This window comes from Cavia porcellus, unplaced genomic scaffold (assembly GCF_034190915.1).
Source record: "Cavia porcellus strain 051 isolate PalLab524CR breed Dunkin Hartley unplaced genomic scaffold, mCavPor4.1 scaffold_16, whole genome shotgun sequence".
Lineage (NCBI taxonomy): Eukaryota > Metazoa > Chordata > Mammalia > Rodentia > Caviidae > Cavia > Cavia porcellus.
The window spans coordinates 62,097,766-62,124,360 of record NW_026947499.1 but is presented as its reverse complement, the minus strand read 5'-3'; the positions used below and the strand labels follow the sequence as shown (position 1 = coordinate 62,124,360).

General features: G+C 34.3%; 1 pseudogene; it reads right to left on the bottom strand.

Annotated features, from left to right (window-relative positions):
• Positions 1–20,351, bottom strand: part of LOC100718442 (phospholipase DDHD2-like) — a 51,633-nt pseudogene extending 31,282 nt beyond the window's left edge.
• Positions 20,352–26,595: the final 6,244 nt, after the last annotated feature.

The window sequence follows — 26,595 nt, the reverse complement described above, 5'->3', positions numbered from 1 at the left end:
ATTCAGTATTAACACATAGCGAGTTTGATTTATTTCACTTAAGAGTATGGTCTCAAGCTGTGCCCATTTATTTATAAATATCACAATGTGATCCTTCATTATAGTTGAGTAGTACTCCATTGTATAAAAACACCACAACTTTTTTGTCCATTCCTCAGTTGATGGGCACTTGAGTTGTTTCCAAGATATGGCAATCACAAATTGTGCTGCTATAAACATACGTGCGCATATATCACTGTGGTATGATGCTTTCAGTTCTTCTGGGAATATGCCAAGAAGTGGAAAAACTAGAACAAATGGGACTTCCACACCCAGATTTTTGAGAAATCTCCAGACTGACCTCCACAAAGGTTGTACCAGTCTACACTCCCACCAACAATGCAGGAGAGTTCATTTTCCCCATAGCCTCACCAGCATTTGTTGTTGGTTTTCTTGATCCTGGCCATTCTTTCAGGAGTGAGATGGAATTTCAGTGTGGTTTTAATTTGCATTTCTCTAATGACTAATGATAATGAACATTTTTTCATGTATTCACTTGCTGTTTGTATTTCTTCATCTGAAAATTGTGTATTCATCTCAGATGCCCATTTTTGGATTGGATCTTTGCATTTTGGGGGTCTGAGTTTTTTTTTTTTTTTAATTCTTTATATGTTTTAGACAAAAGTCCCTTGTCTGAGGGGGAGTTCACTAAGATCTTTTACCAGTTTGTGGGTTTTCTTTTCACTATGCTGGAGACTGTTTTTGGCATACAGAAACTTTTTAATAAGAGGTGGTCCCAGTTATTGATTCTGGAAAGTATTTCCAATGCGGTTTGAGTCTTGTTCATGAATTCTCTACCTACTCCTATGCCTTCAAGGTTTCTACCCATTTTGTCTTTCAATAGATTTAGTTTTTCTGTTATAATATTCAGATCTTTGATCCATTTAGATTTTAATTTAGTACATGGTGATAGGCATGTGTCTAGTTCTAGTTTTCGGCAAATGGAGAGCCAGTTTTTCCAATAACATTTATTAAAAAGATTGTCGTTCTTCCAGTGAAGCTGCTTGGCTCCTTTATCAAAGAGAAGGTGGTTGAGTGTGTTTGTAGTTGTGGTTGTATCTTTTAATCTAATCCACTTATCTTCACCTCTGTTTTGATTCTAGTACCATGTTGATTTTACTACTGTTGCTTTGTAGTATAAATTCAAGTCAGGGATTGTGATGCCTCCTGCCTTGCCTTTGCTGCTTAGAATTGCCTTTGCTATTCTAGGTCTTTTCTGGTTGCAGATGAATTTTAGGAGTGATTTCTCTAGATCTATAAGGCATGTTGATGATATTTTTATTGGTGTTGCACTGAATCTGTATAACAGCAGTTTTGGGAGAATGATCATTTTCACAATGTTTATTCTTCCTATCCATTAGCAAAGGATGCCTCTCCATTTTCTGAGATCATCTTCAATTTCTTTTTTCAGTGTATTATAATTTTGCTTGTATAGTTCTTTTACTTCTTTCATAAGAGTAATTGCTAAATATTTCTTTCTTTTTTTTTTTTTGGTTGCTAGTGTGAAGAGTGTGGCTTCTCTTATTTCTCTCTCAGTGATTTTGTTGTTAGTGTATAGGAATGCTATTGATTTCTGAGTATTGATTTTGTATCCAGCTACATTACTGTATTTATTTATTATATCTAAGAGTCTTTCAATGGAGTTTAGGTGGTCTTCTATGTAGAGTATCATGTCACCTGCAAACAATGGAATTGAACTTCTTCTGTTCCTATCCTTACCCCTTTTATTTCTCTCTCTTGTCTAATTGCTCTGGCTAGTACTTCCAGTACTATATTAAATAGGATTGGTGATAAAAGACATCCTTGTTTTCTTCCTAATTTTAAAGTAAAGGCTTTCAATTTTTGACCATTTAGGGTGATACTGGCTGTTGGTTTGTCATAGATGGCCTTTATCATATTGAGGTAAAGATCATCTATTGCAATTTTCTGTAAAGTTCTTATCATGAATGAATGTTGGACCTTATTGAAAGCTTTTTCTGCATCTATAGAAATGATCAAGTGATTCTTACATTTGGCTTTATTGATATGGTGGATTACATTTATTGATTTACGTGTGTTGAACCATCCCTGCATGCCTGGGATGAATCCTACTTGGTCAGGGTGGTTAATCTTCTTGATGATTTGCTGCATCCTATTTGCCAATATTTTATTAAGAATTTTTGCATCTGTGTTCATTAGGGAGATTGGTCTATAGTTCTCTTTTTTAGTCGGGTCTTTCTCAGGCTTGGTACTAGAGTAATATTTGCTTCCAGGAATGACTTAGGAAGGATTACTTCTCTTTCAATTTCATCGAGTAGTTTGAGGAGTGTTGGCATTAGGTCTTTGTATTTCTTGTAGAATTCTGCAGTGAATCCATCTGGGCCTGGGCTCTTCTTTGTAGACTTAAATAAATGTTCAATTTCATTAATAGAGATTCGGTTATTCAGCAGTTTTACATCCTCATGATCTAGCTTTGGTACTTCATATGTTTCTAAGAATCTTTCTATTTCTTCTGTATTATCAAACCTTTGGGAGTAGAGGTTTTCGAAATAAGTGTCGATGATCTTCTGTATTTCTGTAGAGTCTGTAGTGATTTCACCTTTTTCATTTCTTATTGCATGAATTTGAACTTTTTCTTCCCTTCTTTTAATAAGGTTGGCTAGGGGCTTATCTATTTTATTTATTCTTTCAAAGAACCAACTTTTCGGTTCGTTGATTCTTTGGATTGTTTTCTTAGTCTCTATTGCATTGATTTCTGCTCTGATTTTTATAATTTCCTCTCTTCTTTTGGTTTTGGGCTTGACTTGCTCTTCTTTTTCTAGTTGTTTGAGGTGTAGCATCAGGTTATTTATTTGTACTTGTTCTGTTTTCCTGATTGGGAACTCAGTGCAATAAATTTTCCTCAGAGGACAGCTTGCATTGCATCCCACAGATTCTTGTAAGTTGTATCTGTATTTTTATTTTCTTGTAGGTATTGTTTAATTTCTTGTTTAATTTCCTCTGTGACCCACTGATTACTCAAGAGTGTGTTATTCAGTTTCCATGTGTTTGTGGGATTTTTGCAGATTTTATCATTAATTTCTAATTTCAATGCACTATGATCCAATAACATGCAAGGGATGATTTCAACTCTTTTGCATTTATTTAAATATGTTCTGTGAGCTAACATATGGTCTATTTTAGAGAATGAGCCATGTACTGCTGAGAAGAAAGTGTATTCTGATGTTGTTGCATAGAATATTCTGTATATGTCTATCAAGTCCATTTGTTCACAGATGTGATTCAGTTCTGTTATTTCTTTGCTCATTTTCTGTCTGGTTGATCTGTCCCTTGATGTCAATGGTGTGTTAAGCTCTCCTGTTACAATTGTGTTACTGCTAATTTGGTTTTTCATTTCTGTTAATAGTTGTTATATATAACTGGGTGCTCTGGAATTTGGTGCATATATATTTAAGATAGTTATCTCTTCCTCTTGGAGTTTTCCCCTAACGAGTATGTAGTGACCTTCTTTGTCCTTTCTGATCGTTGTTGGTTTAAAGTTCACATTGTCTGCAAACAGAAGGGCTACTCCTGCTTTTCTTTTGGATTCCTGTTGCATAAAGTATCGTTTTCTATCCTTTGACTTTCAGTGTGTGACTATCCTTCTGGGTTAGATGGGTTTCCTGTAAACAGCATATGGTTGGATTTTTTTCTTGATCCATTCTGCCAGTCTGTTTCTTTTAATTGGTGCATTGAGACCATTTACATTAATGGTTATAACTGTTATATGTTGGTTTATTGTTGACATGTTATCTTTCTGCTGTTGCTTTATCTTTCTGTTCTGTTTAATTTTCTTCTTTGCTTAGTCATTTTTCCCTTTGTGTATCTAAACTGTCTCTCAATATTTTTTGCAGGGTTGGCTTGGTGTTCATGAAGTTCTTCAGCTTCTTTGTCACAGAAGTATCTTATTTCACTATTGAATTTGAATGATAGTTTTTCAGGGTACATCAGTCTAGGTTGGAAATCACTTTGCTTTAAAATCTGGAATTCTTCCCTCCATGCTCTTCTTGACTTTATTGTTTGTGCTGAGAACTCTGCTGTGATTCTGATAGGTTTTCCTTTATAAATGATCTGTCTTTTCTCTCTGACAGCTTTTAATAATCTCTTCTTGTGTTGGATTTCTGGGATGGTGATTATTATGTGTCTGGGTGTAGTTTTATTTTGGTTATGACTATTTGGAGTTCTATAGGCTTCACCAAACCTGATGTCAGTTTCTGATCTCATGCTTGGGAAATTTTCAGCTATTACTTCTCTAAAGATCTTCTTGACGTCCTTTATGTTGTCCCTTCTTTTTCATTAATCCCTATCAATCTTATGTTGTTTTTCTTTGCATCATCTTGCAGTTGTTGAATTGTTATTTCCTAATTCTTAGTTATTTTTAAAAGATCTTTCCTTTCCTGTTCACTAGCTGCAATCCTGTCTTCAAGGTCTGAAATTCTATCTTCACTTTCATTAAGGTGGTTTTTACAGCCTTCAGTGGAGTTTTTGATTTCCTGTATATCTCTGTGCATCTGCTTTGTGTATTCTGTTTGTTTCCTATATTGTTCATCTAGGGATTCTATCTTTTTGTTTAGCTCCTCCAATTTTTTAACTGTGTTTTCTTTAGATATATTCAGAATCTCATTTCTTTTATCATTTCTTCTTTTACCTGGGAGATTATTTTGGGTTTGAATTCCTTTAAAGCTTCCTGGATTTGCTTGTTTATTTCAGTAGCTATTATGTCTGTTATTTGAGATGCATGGCATATATTTTCTTCTATATACATTTCTCCTAGGGTTTCTTGAGATGGGCTGGAGCTCTGAGGTTGTAATTTGGTCTTTTGTTTTGTCATTTTCCTATATTTCTTTGTTTCAAGTGTTATGTGAAAACTTCCTCAGGGTCTGTTGGAAATTCACTTCTATGTTCGCAGCTCCTGGGATTCTGGCACCCAGTTCCCCAAGGCTAATGCGCCTCTGGAACCCGTGGCACTCACCTGCCTGCTTAGAACTCTGCAGTCCCATATAGGCTGGGCTCTGGGGACAGTGTGCACCTGCCTGCTTACGGAACTCCACAGTTTTCCAAGCCCAGCCAGAATGGGGAGGTGGATGTAGGCGCCTCTGACCTGCCTAGCTACCTCACTGCACCTGGAAGGCTCAAGGGTCCTGAACAGGCTAGGCTTGGGTGAGAGTGTGTGGGGCACTTAACCCAGGCCGTGGGGCCTCTGGAACTCTAGAAAATATTTTCAATAATGTCTGACCTCCAATTTGCTTTTAACCAAGTAACATTTTTTCTCTGTTTTTTTGATGACTTACCGGTCTCTTTTCTTCTTCTTTTTCCTTCCTCCCTCTCTTCACATTCCAAATTAACTGTCAATAGCAGTACAATTCCTTCTAATAGCAGGCCTTGATAAAAGAGTGAAATTTTAAAGACATGTTTTAATGTATATATTTTTTATTTTGAAGAGAATAAAACCAAACAAAACAGAGCAGAGTCAATCAAAACAAAACAATGAACATGACACAGAACTTCAAAACAAGACAAAAACAAAACAATGAAAGCAATATAGGGCTACAAAACTAGATAATAGGAAATCAATAATGACTACCATAATATATTTTGTATCTTTGAAATAGCTGTCCATGCCATAAAATATAATAAAATCAAACAAAACAAAACAGAATAAAATCATACTAAACAGAATAATGAAAACAATACAGGGTTTTAAAACATGATAATAAATTAACAATGGCCACTGCCTTCCCATTTTAGACATTTCCTCCCCTTCTATTTTCACAATATCTATTGTACATTCTGGATCCCACTATCTCCTTTAGTTTTTTTATACTAGGGAGACAACACAATGTTTATCCATGTGACTGAACCATGTCACACATAACGTTTAAGTTGCATTTATTTACTTACAAGAGCCTCAGGGTTATCTTTCTTTATAACTGAGTAGCTTTCCATTGTATAAAAATTCCATATCTTTCTTTTCCATTCTGTGGTTGATGGGCAAGTTACCCCTGCAGTTTCCTTATTCCTTGTCACATTGTTTTCTCTCCTTTGACTTTCAGTCTATGAATTTCCTTTTGATTTAACTGTTTCTTATATAAAGCATATTGATTGGTCCCATCTCCCGATTCACTCTGCCTGTGTTTCTTTTTATTGGTGAGTTGAGGCCATCTGCGTTAATCATTATGCCCAACTTGTACTGCCTCATCTCTGCCTTGCTGTTTCCCTGACACTGGCTGTGTAATTTTCCCCTCTAGTCAACTGTTTGTCCTGCTTAGTGATACCCCTCTGCTACTGCTCCTGGGGCTAGGTCATTTTTTATCTCTGTCTAGAATATCCTTTAATATTCTTTGAAGAGTTGGTTTGGTGGTCATGAATTCCTTCAGTTATTCTTTGTCATGGAAGTATATTGCTTCTCCATTAATAATTTTGAAAGGCAGTTTTTGCATGGTATATCAATCTGGGCTGGAAGTTGTTTTCTTTCAGGACTTGAAATACTTCATTCCAACCTCTTTTTGACTTGATGATTTGTGTTGAAAAGTCTGTTATGATTATTATAGGTTTTCCTTTATAGTGATCTGTTTCTTTTCTGTGACAGCCTTTAATACTCTGTCCTTAGGCTGACTTTCTGGGATCTTGATTATTATATGTCTGGGCATAGATTTACTTAGGTTATGAATAGCTAGAGTTCTATATGCCTCACTTATCTGTATGGCAGATCTTTTTCCTGTGCTTGGGAAGTTTTCTGCTATTACTTCTGAATGGGCGGAACCAACTAATGTGAGGAGAGATTACCAAAACTGGAAGATAGGCCTGATAACCATGACCATAGACTTAGAGTTACTTTTTAAAAAATGGAGCCAAGCAAACTGAACAAGCAGCTGCTAGATCACACAAAAAGGACCAACCAAAGATCAAATGAATTAGGGAAAAGTTTAGGATTCAGCATATATGGTATAAAATAAGCTTGTGTACACAAAATCATAGCAGGAAACTTTCCAAGTATGGAGAAAGAATTCAGCATACAAGCAGTGAGTTGTGTAGAACCTCAAATAATTATAACCACACAAGAAATTCTCCATAACACATCATAAACAAACTTGCAGAAATGCACATAAGGACAGAATTTTTAAATCTCATAAGGAAAAGCAACATCATTTATAAAATGAAATTCATTAAGATTACAGTAGATTTTTCAACATAAATGCAACAGTCAAGAGATGTTGGACTGCAGTGTTTCAAGCCCTAAAATTAGACAACTAAAATTATTCAACCAGAAAAAGACATCTTGAAAATGTGTCTTTTAAAATTGATGGTAGCATAGCACATTTTATGACACAGAGTACCTTAAAAATTCATGACCATAATGATTCATGAGGATATTCTAGATAGAGATAATGAAGCTAACAATGCCAAAAATTCTGATGGAATGAATATATAAGGCAGGGTGAGCAGTTAGGAAGTGAAAAAATAAATCAAAAACAAGAATAATAATGCAATGACAGAGGACAATACATTTCAGTAAACGTTCTCAATATAGATAATGTAAATGCCTTCAATTCCCCACACAAAATACACTAATTGGCAAAATGGACCCAAAACCAAAATCTAAATGTATATTGCATGCAAGAGATACATTTAATTATAAAAAAATTCATAGACTAAAATTCAGAGATGAAAAATAATATTCTGTATATTTAGACAAAGTGGACTGCAAGCCAAAACTAATTAGAGGAGGCAAATAAAGTCATGCATTCATTGAGTGATGAATTAAACAGGAGAGGTAGTAATTATAAATATGTATGCAGTGAGTACTGACACCACCAACTTTATAATCACTACTGGACATAAACGATCAGAAAAGTATTGACAAAATCATAGTTGAGGGCCTGTATCCTACCTTCACAAATAGAGTAAATAGACAACAACAACAAAGAAATATCACAGTTGAAGCACACCTTCAAACAAATGAACTTAATAACTACAGAATAATCCATATGCACATGGAGTATTCTTTGAAACAGAACACAGTGTATACAGTAGGCCATATAATTTGCTTAAATAACTACAAAAGAATCCAGGATATCACATACCAGATCATAGTGCAATGAAACTAGAAATCAGTGGCAAAAGAAACAGAAATTTTGAAAACATCTGTATATCAAATAACACACTTCTGATTATTCAGAGGGAGTAACAAAAGAGATCAAAGAAAAAATTTAACAATTTCTAGAATTAAATTACAATGCAAGCACAGGATGCTAAAACCTATGAGACACAATGAAAGCAGTCCTTAAAAGAACACCTGTCACAATAGAAGTCCACATTAGAAAGACAAAGTGAGCCAAAATGAATAAGCTAGTGATGTACCCTAAGCTCTTGGGAAAACAAGGAAACCAAATCCAAAGCTAGTAGAAAGAAGCAAATTACAAAGACCAGAGATCATATGAATGAAATTGAGACTAGTAAAATAAGAAAATTGAGAATCATTGAATGAAAGAGCCAGTTCTTTGAAAGAAAAAACAAAACATTGAACTTTTGGTCAATCTTAAAAAGAAGGAAAAAGAAGACCAATATCAATGCAATTAGAAATTAAAAATGTAAAAATTACAAGGACATTGCTGAAGTCCAGATCATCAGTATCTACTCTGAAAACCTATAGTTCAATACATTAGAAAATCAGAAGAAATGGATAGATTCTCAAATATACATGAATTACCAAAACTGAACCAAGAAGATATAAAAACCCTGGTCAGTTCAATAACAAACAATGTAATTGAGGCAATAATAAAAAAAAAAGTCTCACTAAGAAGAGTCTCAAATCCCACAGATTCAGTGCCGAATTCCATAAAAGTTCTTGAAATATTTAATATTAATACTTCTCAAACTTCAATGAAACTGAAACAGAAGGAATATTTCCAAACATTCTTGGAAGCTAGCATTGCTTAATTTCAAAATGACACAAAGATTCATTTAAAAAAAAACAACAACAACAACAATGACAAAAACAAAACAAATTTATAGATAAATAGCTTAAAGGAACATTGATACAGAAACTCTCAACAAAATACAGGAAAACAAAATTCAACAAGTCAATATAAAGATCAGATATCATGATCAAGTAGAATTTACTCCAGAGATAAAGGATGACTCAACGTATGCAAATCAGTAAGTGTAATACATCTTGTAAATCAAAGGAAGAGTAAAAATCATCTCAGTATATGCACAAAAGATCTGTGACAAAAGCCAATATCTATTTATGCCAAAAGAATTGTGGAAGAAAATTGTAGAAGGAGCTTATCTCAATCTGAGAGAAGTCAGTTATGATTAAATGGGTGAAATCTGAAAGCATTTCTATTAAAATCAGAACAAGATGAGGACATGCACTACTAACATTCATTTTAATACTATATTCAAAACATTAGCAAGGGCAAGCGGGAAAAAAAGAAAGAAAATGGATACATATAGGAAAACAAGTCAAACTATCACTATTCACAGGAGACCTAATGCTGCAGTAACTAATATAGAAGGTTACAAAATCAACACATGAAAATAAATGGCATTCCTGTATGTAAAAGGTGAACCCACTGAGAAAGAAACTAGGAATATTGTACCTTCACAGTAGCCACAAAAATTAGACATAGGAATAAACATAACCAAGGAAGTGAAAGACCTGTATAGTGAAAAATTCACTACTCTGGAAAAGATTGAAGATATGGGAAATGGAATGATATTCTTATTCCTGGATACAAAAAATTAATATTATCACAATAGCCATACCCTCAAAACTGGTATATAGATTTAATACAGTCTCAATTAAAATATCAAGAGATTTCCTCACAGAACTAGAGAAGAGAAGGCTAAAATTGATGTGAAACTAGAAGAGATCTAAAACATCAAAAGCAACTCTAGGCAACAGAATCAGAACAGGAGGCATCACAATGCCAGCTTTCTCTAGGGACTGGCGATTTAGCTCAGTGGCATAAGCACCTGTCCAGCAGGTGCGAGTTTGATCTTTCCAAAACAAAAAGCCAAATCTCAATTTTATAATAAAGTTATAATAATTTAAGAAGATATCCTTTTATAGTGGAACAATGCCAGACATATGGATCAATGAAATAGAAAAGAGGATGCAGAACTAACCCCAAGCACATTCCATCATTTGATCACTGACAAAGAGGCCAGAAACAAATGCTTGAGGAGACTAGCTCTTTTAACCAAAAAATGGTCCTGGGAAAGCTGGTTATGATTAGGCAGAAGATTGAATATAGACCCTTGTCTTAATTACATTTCTCTTGTTGCTGAGACAAAATATCTGACACTCAAAGTTAAAGAGGGAAAGGTTTATTTAGCTAATGATTTGTAGAGGTGTCAGCATATAACTGATTGGCTTCTCAGGGTGGAATGGCAGACAGGAATTGCAGAGGAGAAACATTTCATAGTGGGAAGGAAGTAACAAAGCAACAAGTGTTGACCACAGGTCTTTCTATCCTTTCTGTCTTATCCAGGGATTTAAGGTGGGCAGCACACACACACCCTTAGCCACGTGCCCTTGGCTCTAGCATTATACCATGAATGGATCACACAGTCTCTATTTAGCCACCTCTGATAAACCCCACTTGTGACTGCATGAGGCTTTTAGGGGACATATAGACACAAACTATAACAACTCATGTCTATCTCCAGCTATTCAACTTGAATAAATTGGATCAATGACCTGGACATCAAAACAGAAATACTGACTCTGCTTTAATACTATAAATTACATAGACTGTAGAAGACAGAAGCTTAGGAAAGACTCTGACAGAACACAAATTGCATAAGAAATAAAACCAGGAATCAAAAAATGGTATTACATAAAATTAAAATTTTCTGTACAACAAAGAAAATACCCAATAGAGTGAAGAGATAAGTTGCTGAATGGCATTTTTTTGCCAGATCCTCCACAAATAGAGGACCAATATAAATAAAATATAAAAAGAACTAAAAGTAGAAAGAAAACTGCTCAGAAATAAAAGACCTAATTAAGCAATGAGCAACAGAAATGAATAGAAACTTCTCAGCAGAACTAAAAATGTCCAGTGATGGAAAAATATGCTCAACATCTCTAGCCATTGGATAAATGCATTATTAAAATAGTGACATTCCATCTCACACCAGAGTTGTTTTATCACCAAGAAATCTAATTGTAACACATGCTGCTGAGACTGGGAAGGGGCAGGGAGGAATCTTTCTACATGGAGGGTTGGAATTTTAACCCTATGGAAATTAGCATGTTGGAACCTCAAAATATTAAAACTAAAATTTGTATTTGTCACAAGTATTCATCTATTCATTGTCTTCCACAATGTGCTAAATACATAATGTCGCAGTGACACGTGCACATCGAACTTTAGCAGCACAGATCACAATAGTTAACTTTTGAAGATGTCTGTGTGTGCATCTACGGATGATTTTGTAATGGAAATGTGATTTTATGCACAATGGAGTACTAGTGGGTCTTAAAGACAAATTTGAGTTATTTGTAGGATGTATCTTGAGATTATAATAGTAAGTGAAATAAATCAGACTTAATAGATGAAATATTGCATGGTTTCTCTTTTACTCTTCTATGAGAAGCTAAAAGTATAAATAATTTAAAGAGCAAAATAAAAGACAGGTGATAGATTTTTTTCAAATGAGAAGTGGATCTAGGGATCAAGGAATGGAAAGGGAAGAAGAGTGGGAAGTAAAAAGAACAAAGTTATGTTATTTACATATACCAGCTCCTCACAATGAAAGCAATCACTACGTACTACAAATACATACTGATATAAAATTAAGTAAAAGACGTTCACATAAACCTGGTTAATACGTCTTATTTTAATAATACCATCCTTCAGAATCACTCTTCAAAAAAGAAAAAAGAAAGAGAAAAAACAAAACATAAAACTTCATAAGCAAAATACAAGATATTAGTTGTGACTGAAACCACACATGGTGTTTTTACTGTGATATCTATCATCCAAAAATAAATCTTAACTCCTAATAACTAAAAGTTGATTATCAGACTCAACATTTTCCTACTGAAATATTCTCAATATGCCTCCTTGCCTCCTGTCTCATTCTACCTCATCATCTAATCTGGAGCTAGAATATATATATATATATATATATATATATATATATACATTATACTCGTATATATATATACACATTATACTCGTATATATATATACTTTTTTGCATATATATATATACATTATACATTTTGCATATACATATATATATACATTATACATACATATATATATATATATATATATATATATATATATACTTTTTTGCAAAGTAAAAGTTGGTTCAAGTTGTGTCCCAATGAAGTCTGCAGTGAAGAGCATGTCCCTAATTATTTTCTGGATATTATTGAGTAATACTAAAAGATATTTCATTTCTTAAGCTTCTTCAGGTAAGTAAGGCAGAAGACAGCAGTTCAGCATTGGTAACACAGGGTAGTTCAGAGCTGTAACTCAAACAAAAACTCATAACTATGAGACTCTTGGCATGCTACACAAATCCCCTCATTAGAGGAGCTGCTACACTGAAGAACACTTCAAGGAATGTCTCTCTGGTCCAGGGTCACTTTCCTTGTGCCTGAGAGCATTCAAGACCCAGTCCCTGTGCTTCAGTCTCATTGCCCCTGAACATCTCCATTCAAAGCACAATTTTCTGAAGTTTACTCACAATGTCTTATTTACTTTGACCACTCCTTTCCTGCTTCCTATACATCTATTTTCATAGGTGTTTTATTGTATACCTGCTCACACTACTTATGACCCTCCAGCGTGTTATACCACATTTCTATCCTAGGTCCTACTGTACAGTGCCTATTCAGTGTTTGTTGAATTATACTTTCAATACAACTTCTCCTTCAAAATTTGGGTCTTTTGGTCTTGGTCTTTCCTGGTATTACCACATAAACAGTTCTTTTAGAATGAGAAAATAAAATTATATTAAGAAAGTGTTTTATCTTTTATTAGTACTAAATCATAAGTATTGCAATGCTTTGCAGCAGTTTCTTGCCAAAGGTTTTGATTATCCATTTTTATTAAAAATGGCATTACAGCCAGTTCTCTGGCATGATAAGAGCTTTGCAGGAGAATAAATAAAATAATGCCAAAAATATAGCCACAGACTTCAACTACTATGTACAGGTCTCCATTGTTTCAAGGTTAAACACTAAGCTGATGTAAAAAAAAATGCAGGATTATTGAACTTCAGGGAGACTTAAGGGACTGCAAAGGTCATTCGCCTCATCTCCTTTTTAAAATCCCCAAAGTTGTTATTAGCTGTCAGGTGGTTATACATCTTTTTGACACAATAATTTCTTTGGTAGGAAATTCAACTCAATCTCTTCTTTGTGATAAACCTGACCAGTATGTGAGATATTTCTACTGATCTGAAAAAACGAAATAAAACATGTATCCTAGTGCTGCCTTACAAGAGCACACAGTGAAAAGAATCCCATTTTGTTGACATGTTAGCAAAGCTTTGGATAATTCTTACTACTGGCTCCCTGTACATATTTTGTTCTCTAAAGCAATGTAATAACAAGCAGCCAAAGTCTTCAGGTCTTCCATATATTTTCCTAATTTAGTAGCTTCTTTCCTCCTAATGCCTCTTTTCCAAAGATTACATTATTTTGAAATTTTTGAAAAATATTATGCAGAAGTAAATTCTCTATTTCATGTATGCTATAACTGTCATTAAAAAATAAAAATGCTCTTCATTCATATGTTGTTTTCCAATTGATGATGTTTTTTAGACAGTGAGATTATACTACTGGCTGCTAGCTAAAGTCTTTACAGCATTCATCTGAACAGGTAGTTCATTAGGACTTGTGCTCCATTATTGAGATATTTACAGCCATATGTGGAAACTTAGATTCATTTTACTAAAATGTACTGTTTTGATTAACTCATTTTCCCATATTCATCTTATTTTCTGTCATGGCTTTTTTTTCCTGTTACGCACTGTAAATGGGTAATACAGTATGGATGCAAACTCTAATACAAAATATTCTCCGTCTTCAAAAATTAGCGACTTATAAAAAAGACAAACAATATCAGTAGTTACAAGATAACGCAACTTTAACCAGTTACTTTGTTAAAATTGTGCTATTTTGTAATTACTGATGTAAAGATTAAATGCTGTCTTATCTCATCAAAAAACCAAAACCAGGGGCTGGGGATTTAGCTCAATGGCATAAGCACCTGCCTTTCAAGCAGGCGGTCATGAGTTCGATCCCCGGTACCGATAAAAAAAAAAAAAAAAAAAAACAGCTATGTTGTTGTAAAAAAAAAGAGAGGAAAAAAGTGCTCTAAAGGATACAACTGCAAGTGTGTTTAGGTGTGTTAAGATAGATGACCATATTACTAAGTTTTTATTTTATCATTGAACACAACTGTTAGCAGTCTCACTGATTGAATGTCCACTTTGTATGCTTTAATCCTGTAACTTGAACCACTATTTCTAAGATGACAGTATGTAATCTATTAACTAGCGATTTCTTACTCTTTTAATGAAATTCTGTATTGCTTGTACCCTTATACTGTTTTGTTTTGTTTTTCACCTTTAAATAAAATTTAAAAAAAAAACAAAACAAAGCAAAAGACACTATCTTTTTTTGTACATACCACTGATTGTGATGACTGGCAACCTAATGAGGAGAGATGAAAATTCACTCCTGTGTTTATTAAATAGCAATTGTTTCTCTTTAGTCAAATACTAATAAATCCAAAAATCCTGAAAATAAAACATTAAATATCAACATTTATCTCACCACTTTAATATTTTCATTTAGGCATTAATTTTTATTTATACAGTTATAAAAATATACATATAAAGCACACACATATACCTATACACAAATATGCTATATATTTAAACATAACTATGTATTGTTCAAAACATATTATGTCTAATAAAAATGTCTTTAGAAAAGAAGTGAGTTTCTTATGGTCAGTACATCATTAGGTCTTGTTCTCGCTATTCCATTTCTTCAGAGAATCCTATTTAACGGAAATTAAACCATTTGACGGTATCTTTTACTTCTCATGGCTTTCTTTATTCTTTTTTGTACTTTTTCTTTCTACTTTTCTTATTGGATAGTTTCAAATGCGCAAGCTCATCAATTCTGTGCTTAACCAAACTCACTATTGCAGCTTTCTTCAGTTACTGCATTGTCTTTAGGATTTCTATTTTTATTGTTTGTATTCCTTCATCAAACTTCCCATTTGTTTATTACTTTCCAAATTACATTTATTATTGCTCCGTTTATGTTTTGAATTCCTCATATAAGAAAAATCAGTGTTTAATCTGTGTGTCTGATTTATTTCACTAGCTTAATATTATGGTCCCAAGGTGCACTTATTTTCCTAAAATAACTGAAGTTCATTCTTTCTTATAGCAGAGTAGCATTCCATCATTATCCTTACTCATTCATCTATTGATGGATACACAGATCATTTTTGAGATTTAGCTCTTACGCATTGTGTTGCTATAAACAAGATATGGGGGCTGGGGATTTAGCTCAGCGGCGTAAGTGCCTGCCTTGAGCGTGCAGTGATGAGTTCGATCCCTGGTACTGATAAAAAAAAAAGACTATCCATGTTTCACAGCAACATGATGTGTTTAACACTTTTGGGAAGGTACCTAGAGGGAGAATAGCTGGGCCAAACGAAATTTCTGTCTAGGGTTTTGAGGAATGAATCTCTGTATGGATTTCCATAATGATTGTACTATTTTACATTCCTACTAATAATGTAAAAGAGTTCCTTTTTTCCTGTAGGCATGCCAGCATTTGTTAGTTTATTTAGGAAATGGTGTGATTCCCTGATGCTTAATTTCCATGTGTGCATGTTTGAGGAAACACCTCTATTTTTTCTTTTACATACAGTTTTTGACATAAACAAAACTCTTTTATAGTTACTATTATAGTTACTAGGAAAGAAACATTTCTCATTGGTGTTGTTTTGTTTGCTCTGTTTTATAAGACACAGTCTGGCTACGTAGTTCAGGTTGATCTTCAATTTAAAATATAGCCCAGACTGACTTTGAACTCACAATGATTGTCTTGCCTCAGCATCCCTATTAGAAGCATGCACCACCACACCCAGCAGAAATATTTGTTAGTACAGTGGCTCATCTAACTCTCAGAGTCAGGCTGTTCATCTTTGTTTCAAGTATTCATTCTTAGTTGTCTTTTATTTTGCTCTTAAGTAGTATTTATTTTGCTATTATGAAAAGTAAACATAAAATTAAAGATAGTAACTTAACAAAGGATTACCTTTTTATATGAAACAAGTGCTACCTAATTTTCAGTAACCCTTATTCAGAGTTTACATAGTAAAGTGATCTATGTATCTGTAATTTCTTAGTAGCTTGCGTTCAGCCTTAGTTCATAAGCACATGATAAGAAAAGGCTGGGATTAACCTGGGCACCCCATCCTTCCTTTCCTAGCATCTAGGGTAACAGCAGTTCTACCTTTTTACTTTTTGGCCATAAAGTAATAATAAACATTGTTGTCTAAGGGATGACTACAGTGAATATTAAGTACTATTGCTTTAGTTAGATACCGTGATACATTTACCAAAAAAAAAAATTATAAACAGACAAAGCATAACTTGAATGATTCTGCCATTCTGTAAGAGGGACTGGTGGAAATGTGAGGGGTGGTAAAAGGACCATCATAAAGGAATCTGCAAAGACAAAATGGATGTTGATCAGTGGGAAAGTGACAAGTAGATGTCTTGGGAAAAAATTAGTATGCAGTTATTCAGGTTCTTTAAGATAACTTTCACTTTTCCTGTTCTATACTAAGCTCGCAATGACTCTGTGGTAGCCACTCCTTCAGCCCTGAAGGTACAGTTAATTCTTTCACAGCAAATAATTTCCCCAGCCAAAGTTCATAATCAAATAACATTTCCTGTGCTAAGAGCATTTTAAATAAGGCTTCTGGATTAAAGTACCTAGGAAGGCAATGATGTGTGTGTGTGTGTGTGTGTGTGTGTGTGTGTGTGTGTATGTGTGTGTGTTGCTGCAGATTGAACCAGGGTCCTCACACTGAGCTACACACTTATTTCTATGTTTTGAGGCCAGGTATGACTAGGTTGCCCAGACTGGGCCTAAAACTTCAATCTTTGTGCCACAGCTTCCCTGAGTGACAGGGTTACAGTCATGTACTACCATTTTTGATTTACAAAATTATTTTAAAGAAAAATCACAAAACACATTCTAGTGAAATGTCAGATAAGTTAAATTCTGTTTCACCATAAAGGTACCACCAAAAGATCTTATTTACACTCTAATTTGCCTATAAAGTCTATTAATTTCTGGTTTCTCCCCTTCTACAACTTTATTCTCAATATAAGAGTAGAAAATCTTTGTAGGGCATCTTGGCACACACCTATAATCTTGGCACTCTGGAACGATGACACTGACTGACCGCAAGTTCAAGCTCAGACTGAACAACCAAGTGAGATCCTAAGTTAAAATAAAAAATAGAATATCTGCGGACATAACTCAGTGCAAATGCCCCAGGGCTAATTGTACTACTAGAGAAAGAGAAAGAATAGAAGCTCATGTCAGATAACTAAAGTTCCTAGGTGGAAACTCTTCTAGAGTCTCCCAGTTTGGAGTGTGGTATAAAAGATTAGATCTATGATATACAATATCTTGCTTTATAGATATGAGTCTAATATGAACAAATGTGTTCAGTTTAGATTTATAGCTGCTCAAACAACTGTAAAAATGAAAAGTATCAGTGGTTTTATTAAACTGCACTTCAATCTTTCTTTATGGAGAATACACAGGAAATAAATGCTGTCTCAAAAAAATCACTCAACAGCATTTCCCAAATCCACTTAGACTTAGTCTTTGGGCTCAAACAACATTAGTAATAAATATATCCCAAAATGCCATCTAAATCTTAATAATCTGCTCACAAATTAGAGATTTTTAAAGTTAAACAATATTTTCTTGTAAAAGTTTCTAACCAACTTAAACAAGTCCAACTGGATGTAGTCTTTATGCTGTCTCAAGTAGTAAGCAATAAAGTGTGGCGATTATATGCTATTATCGAAGAATCAAAAACACACACTGCTCTCAGGTATGGAAATGTTTACATAAATTTCAAACATGTAAAGATTCTTCAATATTTATCACCCTTTTGATCCTGTATCCTATAGGAGTGAAACAATGGTGGTTCTAGAAGTGGAATATGAACCAAGGCTGATCACACGTCCTAAAAGCCGGAAGGAAATACACTTAGGACTGAGAAAAAACTTGACCAGCATGCATATGGACCTTAAGAATCACTTGCTAGGGTCAATGCAGATGGCCTAGAAGCGTTTCACCAGAGGTCCATCCACTGTCTTAAAAACTTCATAAAAGGGCCGGGGTTTAGCTCAGTGGTATAAGTCCCTGCTTGGCAAATGTGAGGCCATGAGTTTGATCCCTGGCACCAAACAAACAAACAAAACCTTCATGAAGTACAGAAGAAGCAAAGCAGAACCTGAGTCAAGCAAGTTCAGAGAAGCCAGTGTTGTTAGCACGGCAGACACCTCAGCAGCAGTTGAAGCAGAAGTTCCACCCATCACTGTGAAAATGCTTAGTAGAGACCAGTGCATTGACTCTATACTGCAGGGGAAAGCACAAAATGTTTTAATAAATATTTACTTGCTTTACAAAGTCACTAATTACTTTGGGACTCTTGCAGTTAGTGTTGCATGTTTGAAATTCAATTATTTCCAGTCCTCAGATGGTAAGGAACATTCCAATGGGAATGTCAAATGCAAAGATCTCTTGTTTTCAGAGGAGTGAGGGTATTTTTATAGATACCTGCCCAATACCAACATCTAGATATTCATCATTTCTCTTATCATCTATATTACTCCAGGATTCAGATTCTTTGAGGATGTTCACCCTGAAGCTGACTGTATGGTTCATCCATCAATACTCAGAGGATTTCTTCTGAACCTCAAATAGTGTAATAACTTTTTTATCAGTCATAAGGAAATTGCTATTTCCTGAAATCTCTGTATGTAAAGCCAGAACTTCCTTATCTACTTTCTCTTTTTCAAAGATATTAAATAATTAAGAGTGAAAATTTCTTCGAATTTTCCTCCATTGTCAGTGTGTTCACATGATCTATAACATTTAGCAAATTCTTTCCACTGTCATTAGCCCCTAAAGGATCTTTCTAGTTTATTAGAATATCACACAATATAATCAAACCTATTTGAAAAGCAATGGATACACCCTCTTTGAAATGAGGGTTCTTCTGCAGAAAAAGCGTATATAAGCATATTCAGTTCATTTAAGAAGGTACTGGATCCACAACAGCCTGGAGTTATTGTAGAAGACAATCAAAATCATGTCATTGGTCAAGTGCCTCAGGCAGTTAATGCTGGGCAAGGTTATTTGCTGCCCATCTATATTCACACCAGTAGAACTCAGAGGATTTTGACAGTTGACGGGAAGAAATTTTACTCCATCAATCTGATGATTTCCTTGAGCTTTCTTAAAATGTGTCTGTAGCAAGTTCAAGGAAATGCTATAAAAATAATTAACACACTGTATGCTTTGGAATTGGATCTCACAAGCTTGTCCAATCCCATGTACTATGAAGACCAAGTGATCTATTAGTGAAGGTTTCCCACAATGAATGCTAACAGAGATGTTTTCAAGTCCTCTCTTCACTGATCCTGGCTGACTGTGGTCAGCGGGTGTAGAACCTCATTAGACCCTGCAACTGTCTGGTAATGCATCATGAGCTTTGGATTGTGTGCTAAAATAATTTCTCTAACTTCAGTTTCTTTTTGCATTCATGGTCACAGCAACCATGTAAATTTCCTCTAAAACTCAGACAAAGCCTTCTCTTGAGGCAATATATTATTTGTCTTTATCTCCCCTGTTAAACCAGGTACATTGTCTTACTTCTGATGCTAACTCATCGCAAGATACAGCATATGGCATCCTTTCCTTGTAAGTGAACCTTACACCTGTCCCCATCAGTGGGGGCAGCTCTTCCATTACAGTCTTTTCCAGAGCCACAAATCTCTTCAATTTCCTGTGAGTCTTTAGAGTTGAAAGGAACTCATGTCTCCTTAGAATCTATTATCTTATAATACAGTCAGTGTGGAGAAACTGGTTCATACAAACTTCTCACATTGTCTGTTAGAACAAAGGAACTACCTGAATTTGATGTTACAGATGGATCAGACTGAGACAGCTTCTAGTGGTGTGATTCTACAGATGACATTCTACCTTCTGCTGCCTGCCTTGCAAACTTCTGTACTCACACAGGACCCTGGCTCTCCTTGCTCCCACTGGGTGGCAGGGATTCCTTTGCCAGCTTATTTTTATGAAAGAACTGTACTGAATACATAATCCCTCAACATTTTAAAGTTTGAAAATATATTATGCAAGTGACCAGTGTAGCTTATTTTTTTGTTTTCTAGAATCATATTAGTGATATGGTATTTTCATAAGTGGGAATAAATTATTTCAGAACAATTATATTAGGAACAATGCTTTCAGTTTACTTACCTTTTTTTTACCTCTAAAACTCTCTTGTGATTTCTGCCATATCCCCAAATAATCCATATCGACAACTTGCTGAACTTTCTACTCATTTAACCATCAACATCAACATAAACACACACACACCCTCAGTTATATTCACATTCATGTAAGAGTATGTTTTCACTATGCTATTTTTTAAAATAGGGATTTATATTATACAACCTTCTATGAATTTTACTTTTTTCATTAGTAGTACACATAATAATTATATCTCTAATTCATTCTTCATGACTATAAATTTCTACTAGGCAAAAGTATCACCATTTATTGACTCTTTCTTTTTTTGATGCTCATTGACTTTTAGCACCATTGTTTCCACTCTGAACAATACTACAATAAACACTGTAGTAAGCATATATTATTTATTGCTACTTTTATTTGTGAGGCATATTTCCATAACTGTAACTACTGGGTGGTATGGTTATATCATTTTAATTTTGATGGATGTAGTCAGAGTGCTTTCTTAAAAATGCAGCAATCAATTATACTTCATAGAAGACATGTACATGCATTTTCCCTCCCTATGCCCAATAGGTGATATTTTAATTTAACTTTTGACAATTTGATGAGTGTAATGGGATCTTTCAATATTTTATCAATTTGCATCTTTAATACTGCCAGTGAATGTCAGTACCAATCTGTCAGCTGGTCAATTGAGTTGCTCTTCTGTGAACTGGTTATTCAGATTTTTAAAAATTTTGTATTTGTGATCAACTTGTAGTTAATATGTGCCTTTAGTGAGTCATCTTGTACTGGTTAGCTTTTCAGTTACTTGGACAAAATACCTGATGCATGCAATGTAAAGCTGAAGAGGTTTAATTTTTCCTGCAGTTTCCAAGTATTCAGCTGTGATGTGCTGGCTTTCAGACCAAAATATCATGGCAGAAGAGTGCAGTGAACCAAAAATGCTCAATTCATTGAAGCCTAGGAACAGAGCAGAGGAACAGGGCCTGATAGGAAGGAACCAGGAACAAAGTATATCACAACATCATGCCTCCTTGGCCCACCCAGACAGGCCCAGGCATGCTATTTACTTATCCACTGACTGGGTCCTCAACCATTGAACTTAACAGTTAAACATCAGTCATCTACATGGAATACATTTTTTTTTATTTTATTTAAGAGGAAAAAGAGAAAAACACAAAACAAAACAAAGCAGTGTAAGGGTACACATAATACAGAACTACAAAAAAAAATAACAGTAAGAAATCACCTGTTAATAGATTACATATTATCATCTTGAAAATAGTTGCTCAAATCACAGTATCAAAGAATACAAAGTGGACATTCAAACAGGGAGACTGCAAACAGCTGTGTTCAATGATCGAAAAACATTGATATAGTCAGCTGTTTAACACCCCTAAACACACTTGCTGTTACACTTGCTACACACTTGCTAAACACACTTCCGTTAGAGCTCTTTTTCTTTTTTTTTCCCCCTCTCTTTTTTACAACACAATTTACACATTTTGGATTTTATTACTCCTTAGTGCTTATTATTTTTTTGGGGGGGGAGAGAATACAGTCAAATATGGCAAAACAAAGCTGTCAGTCAAAACCAAGGATAGACATAGCACATGGTGTAGAACAGAGTACAAGGTTATCAACAATGGTTATCAACGTTGTCTCTTGTTTCCTTAAAAAGAATTGTCTATCTCATTAGATATTATAAAGTTGGACAAAACAGTAGAGAACAAGACCAATAAAACTTAGGCATTGTAAACATTACAGGACTTCCAAAGAAGACAATAGTCAAACCAGAATGGGCATCTTAGTGAATCTTATTGCCTTCAAAGTAGTTGCCTATATCCTCAAACTTGATACTATCATACAGAATGGAACAGAGTCTAATCAGTCAAAACAAGATTGTGGGAGTATTATAGGACTTCAAAACAAGTTAATAGGAAATCAAAAAGAGTTACTATTTATATATCCTAATTTTTAAAATTTTTTCTTTAATTAAGACAAACATAAGAAATGACTAAATAATTTTTTTAAAAGAGTAAGGGGGAGATTGAGATAAAACAGGACATAACAATATAACAATAGAGGTCAAAGCATGACTGTTTCAGCAACTTAGTACTTCACCACCATATAACCTGACTTAATAGTAGTTACCATAGTGTCTGTCTTTTTCCTTGAAATATTTGGATAAAACTTCATATAATCTAGCTTCAAATATTTCCATATCAAGAAGCCCAGAATAAAGCCTTTCTAATTAATGAGTGAAAACTTTATAAGGCTTCAAGGCCACCTAATGGGGAATCATGATTACCACATATTTTTATATATTTGAATCATTACTTACATTAGGGAAACTATTCGGTATTCACACATGTGAGATTGATTTATTTCACTTATGAGTATGGTCTCAAGCTGCGCCCATTTATTGATAAATATCTCAATGTGGTCCTTCTTTATAGCTGAATAATACTCCATTGTATAGAAATACCACAACTTTTTTATCCATTCCTCAGTTGATGGACACTTGGGTTGTTTCCAAGATCTGGCGATTACAAATTGCGCTGCTATAAACATAGGTGCACATATATCACTGTGGTATGATGCTTTCAGTTCTTCTGGGAATATGCCTAGAAGTGCAATAGCTGGAATAAATGGGATTTCCAATCCCAACTTTTTGAGAAATCTCCAGACAGATCTCCACAAAGGCTGTACCAGTCTACACTCCCACCAGCAGTGCAGGAGAGTTCCTTTTTCCCCACAGCCTCTCCAGCATTTGTTGTTGGTTTTCTTGATCCTGGCCATTCTTTCAGGAGTGAGATGGTATCTCAGTGTGGTTTTAATTTGCATTTCTCTAATGACCAATGATGATGAGCATTTTTTCATGTATTTATTTGCCATTTGCATTTCTTCATCTGAGAATTGCGTATTCATCTCAGATGCCCATTTTTGGATTGGATCTTTGAATTTCGGAGGTCTGAGTTTCTTTAATTCTTTATATGTTTTAGACAAGAGGCCCTTGTCTGAGGGAGAGTTCACTAAAATCTTTTCCCAGTTTGTGGGTTTTCTTTTCACTATGCTGGAGATTTCTTTTGACATGCAGAAACTTTTTAATAAGAAGTGGTCCCAGTTATTGATTCTGGGAAGTATTTCCCGTGCAGTTTGAGTCCTGTTCATGAATTCTATTTTTTTTTTTTTTTTCATTTTTATTGGTACCGGGGATCGAACTCACGACCGCCTGCTTGCAAGGCAGGTGCTTATGCCGCTGAGCTAAACCCCCAGCCCCTTTGTTCATGAATTCTTTACCTACTCCTACGTCTCCAAGGTTTCTACCTAATTTGTCTTCCAATAGATTTAGTGTTTCTGTTTTAATATTCAGATCTTTGACCCATTTAGATTTTAATTTAGTACATGGTGATAGACATGGGTCTAGCTTTAGTTTTCGGCAAATGGAGAGCCAGTTTTTCCAGCACCATTTATTAAAGAGACTGTCGTTCTTCCAGTGAACCTGCTTGGCTCCTTTATCAAAGATAAGGTGGTTGAGTGTGTTTGTAGTTGTGGTTGTATCTTCTAATCTATTCCATTGATCTTCGGTTCTGTTTTGATTCCAATACCATGTTGATGGAATACATTTTAAATAATTCTCCATTTATACATGTTCATATTTTTGTACCTTCTTACTGAATTGTTTTTAATTTTTTCAAAATGAGATAGATTTTTCTTTTATACTGCAGAATTTTGTACCAATTATATTTTTCTCTGGCTAGGTGAGTGGTGCACACTTATAATCCTAGCACTTAGGGAGACTGACTTTGAGTCCTCCATAGGCAATTCAGCAACTCAGTATGACCTAAATTCAAAATCTTAAAAATAAATAAATAAGAATGACCCGGGAATGTAGTTCAGTGTGAAAATCCTAGATTTAATCTCTACTATGGCTAAAGAAAAACAAAACAAAAAACCACAAATTTATTAATGTTAAAATATACAAGTTATATTTTAAAATGTTATTATTTCATTCGAACATTAAATGAAACTTAATTGAACACTTAACATGTTATTATTTCATTTGAACATTAAAATTTTAATCCAGGAGGGATATATTTGGTTATTTATTTGCTGAGGGAAGTTCCCAACTTTAGTAGTTGGCACATATTCATTATATTCTTTAAACTGATTTGAACTATTTTTACACACTAAATTTTCATATTTATAGTAATCTACTTAATAGTTTTCTATTCTGTTCCACTAATCTGTTTGATATTTTAAGTATTATCAATCAGTTTGAATGTAATTTCATCACAGTTTCTTAAGAATAAGACATGACTTAATTTTTTTATATATTTGCTATAAATGGGTATTTACTTTTATATTAATTGATTATTTTCATAACTAATAAAATCTAATTCTCAAATATTAGGATTTTAATCACTTAATACCACATAATAGCTTTAGAGAATTATAAATTCTTAAATTTTTAAATGATTATTACATTTGTGCTTATAAAAATTTTACCATTTTTTATCAAATTTCATATTAAAATATAAGAAGCCCAAAGCAGCAAATTGTTTCCTTACTTTGGCAACCTAAGGAACAAAGTTACAAACTTTATTTGTAGAAACATGTAGAAAAAGAAGCTAAGAGGAAGAAGAGAGCAAATAGGAAACACTAATTTCCTTTTCCAGGAATCATCAAATAATTGTTGCTATATATTTGCTGTTTAATGTCATCTTTATAAAAGTAAAACAACTATTTTAAATAGAAATGCATGATCCTGTTAACTAATTCAATAGTGGTCAAAGTTAGGTATCTAGAATTGACTTTAAAAATGAAACAAGAGCAATTATCCCCAGTTTTGAGACTTTTTCTCATATTCTCATACTCAGCACTTAGTTTAGCTACTGCCTATTACATTCTTTTAACTGGATTATCATCGCTGTGAAGAGGATTCTTTGTTCCTACTTCCTTTTCTCATTTTCTCAGGGATCACATTTCCTGCCTCTGTTTTCTCCTTTCAGAAGATTTTTCACACAAAGAAAGCACGTCATTAGTTGGTATATCATATTCCCTAGGCTTGCTTGTATAGTGCCAATTTAGGCATCAGGTTCAGTCTAGTTTGGACCTTGGACTGGAATTCTGTAGGCAACTAGATTTTATAATAAATAAAAAGGGGTATTAAAGTAAAGTTGTAACTCTTCACAACTTGCTCATTTTAGTGGTTGCATTTATTATGATTCCTGTAACAAATCTAAAATTAGTTTTCCATTTTCTTTTCCCCACCTGTATTTTTCCAGAGTCTTTCATTGCTTGTCACCTCTCTTTCAAGCACTTCACTATTCGTTTCATTCCAAGCCCTTTCTTGGTAATGTCATTCACTCAGTTATACCTGGTTTGCTTAATCCTCAAGCAATGGCTTGGATTCAAATCACTGATGCAAAATTCAGACTTTGACAAATCCATACCAGACAAATCCTTGTATATGGACAAATCACCTAAGTCAACATGTTTATTAACATGCGTGAAATCATCAGATCATTCATAAATAGGTCTCTGCTCTTATCTTTCAGATACCCACACTTTGTTCAAAATAGAAACTGCAACATTTTCTGCAACTGTTTACTTTTTATTTCAATACCCATAGAATTAGAACTCTTACCCAGTTTCCCTTCTATGCTTTTTTATTCCGTCTAACCAGTGTTTTCAAGAGTATGGTTACTACCCCCATGTAAATCAGTGTCATTATTCCTACTTCTGTTATTATAGTGACAACTTCACTGATCTGGTTTCTCTGTAATGTATTCCCTGCACTCTAATTATGCCATTTCCCAGCTGAAAATCTGTGTGATTCTGTGTTGCATTGAATATAACACCATGATCAAAACTCAAGATGTCTTTCATGATGCCATCTTATCCCTTGAACTTCTTTCTCTTCCGGTTCCTAGCCTTGTACATTTTTAAGA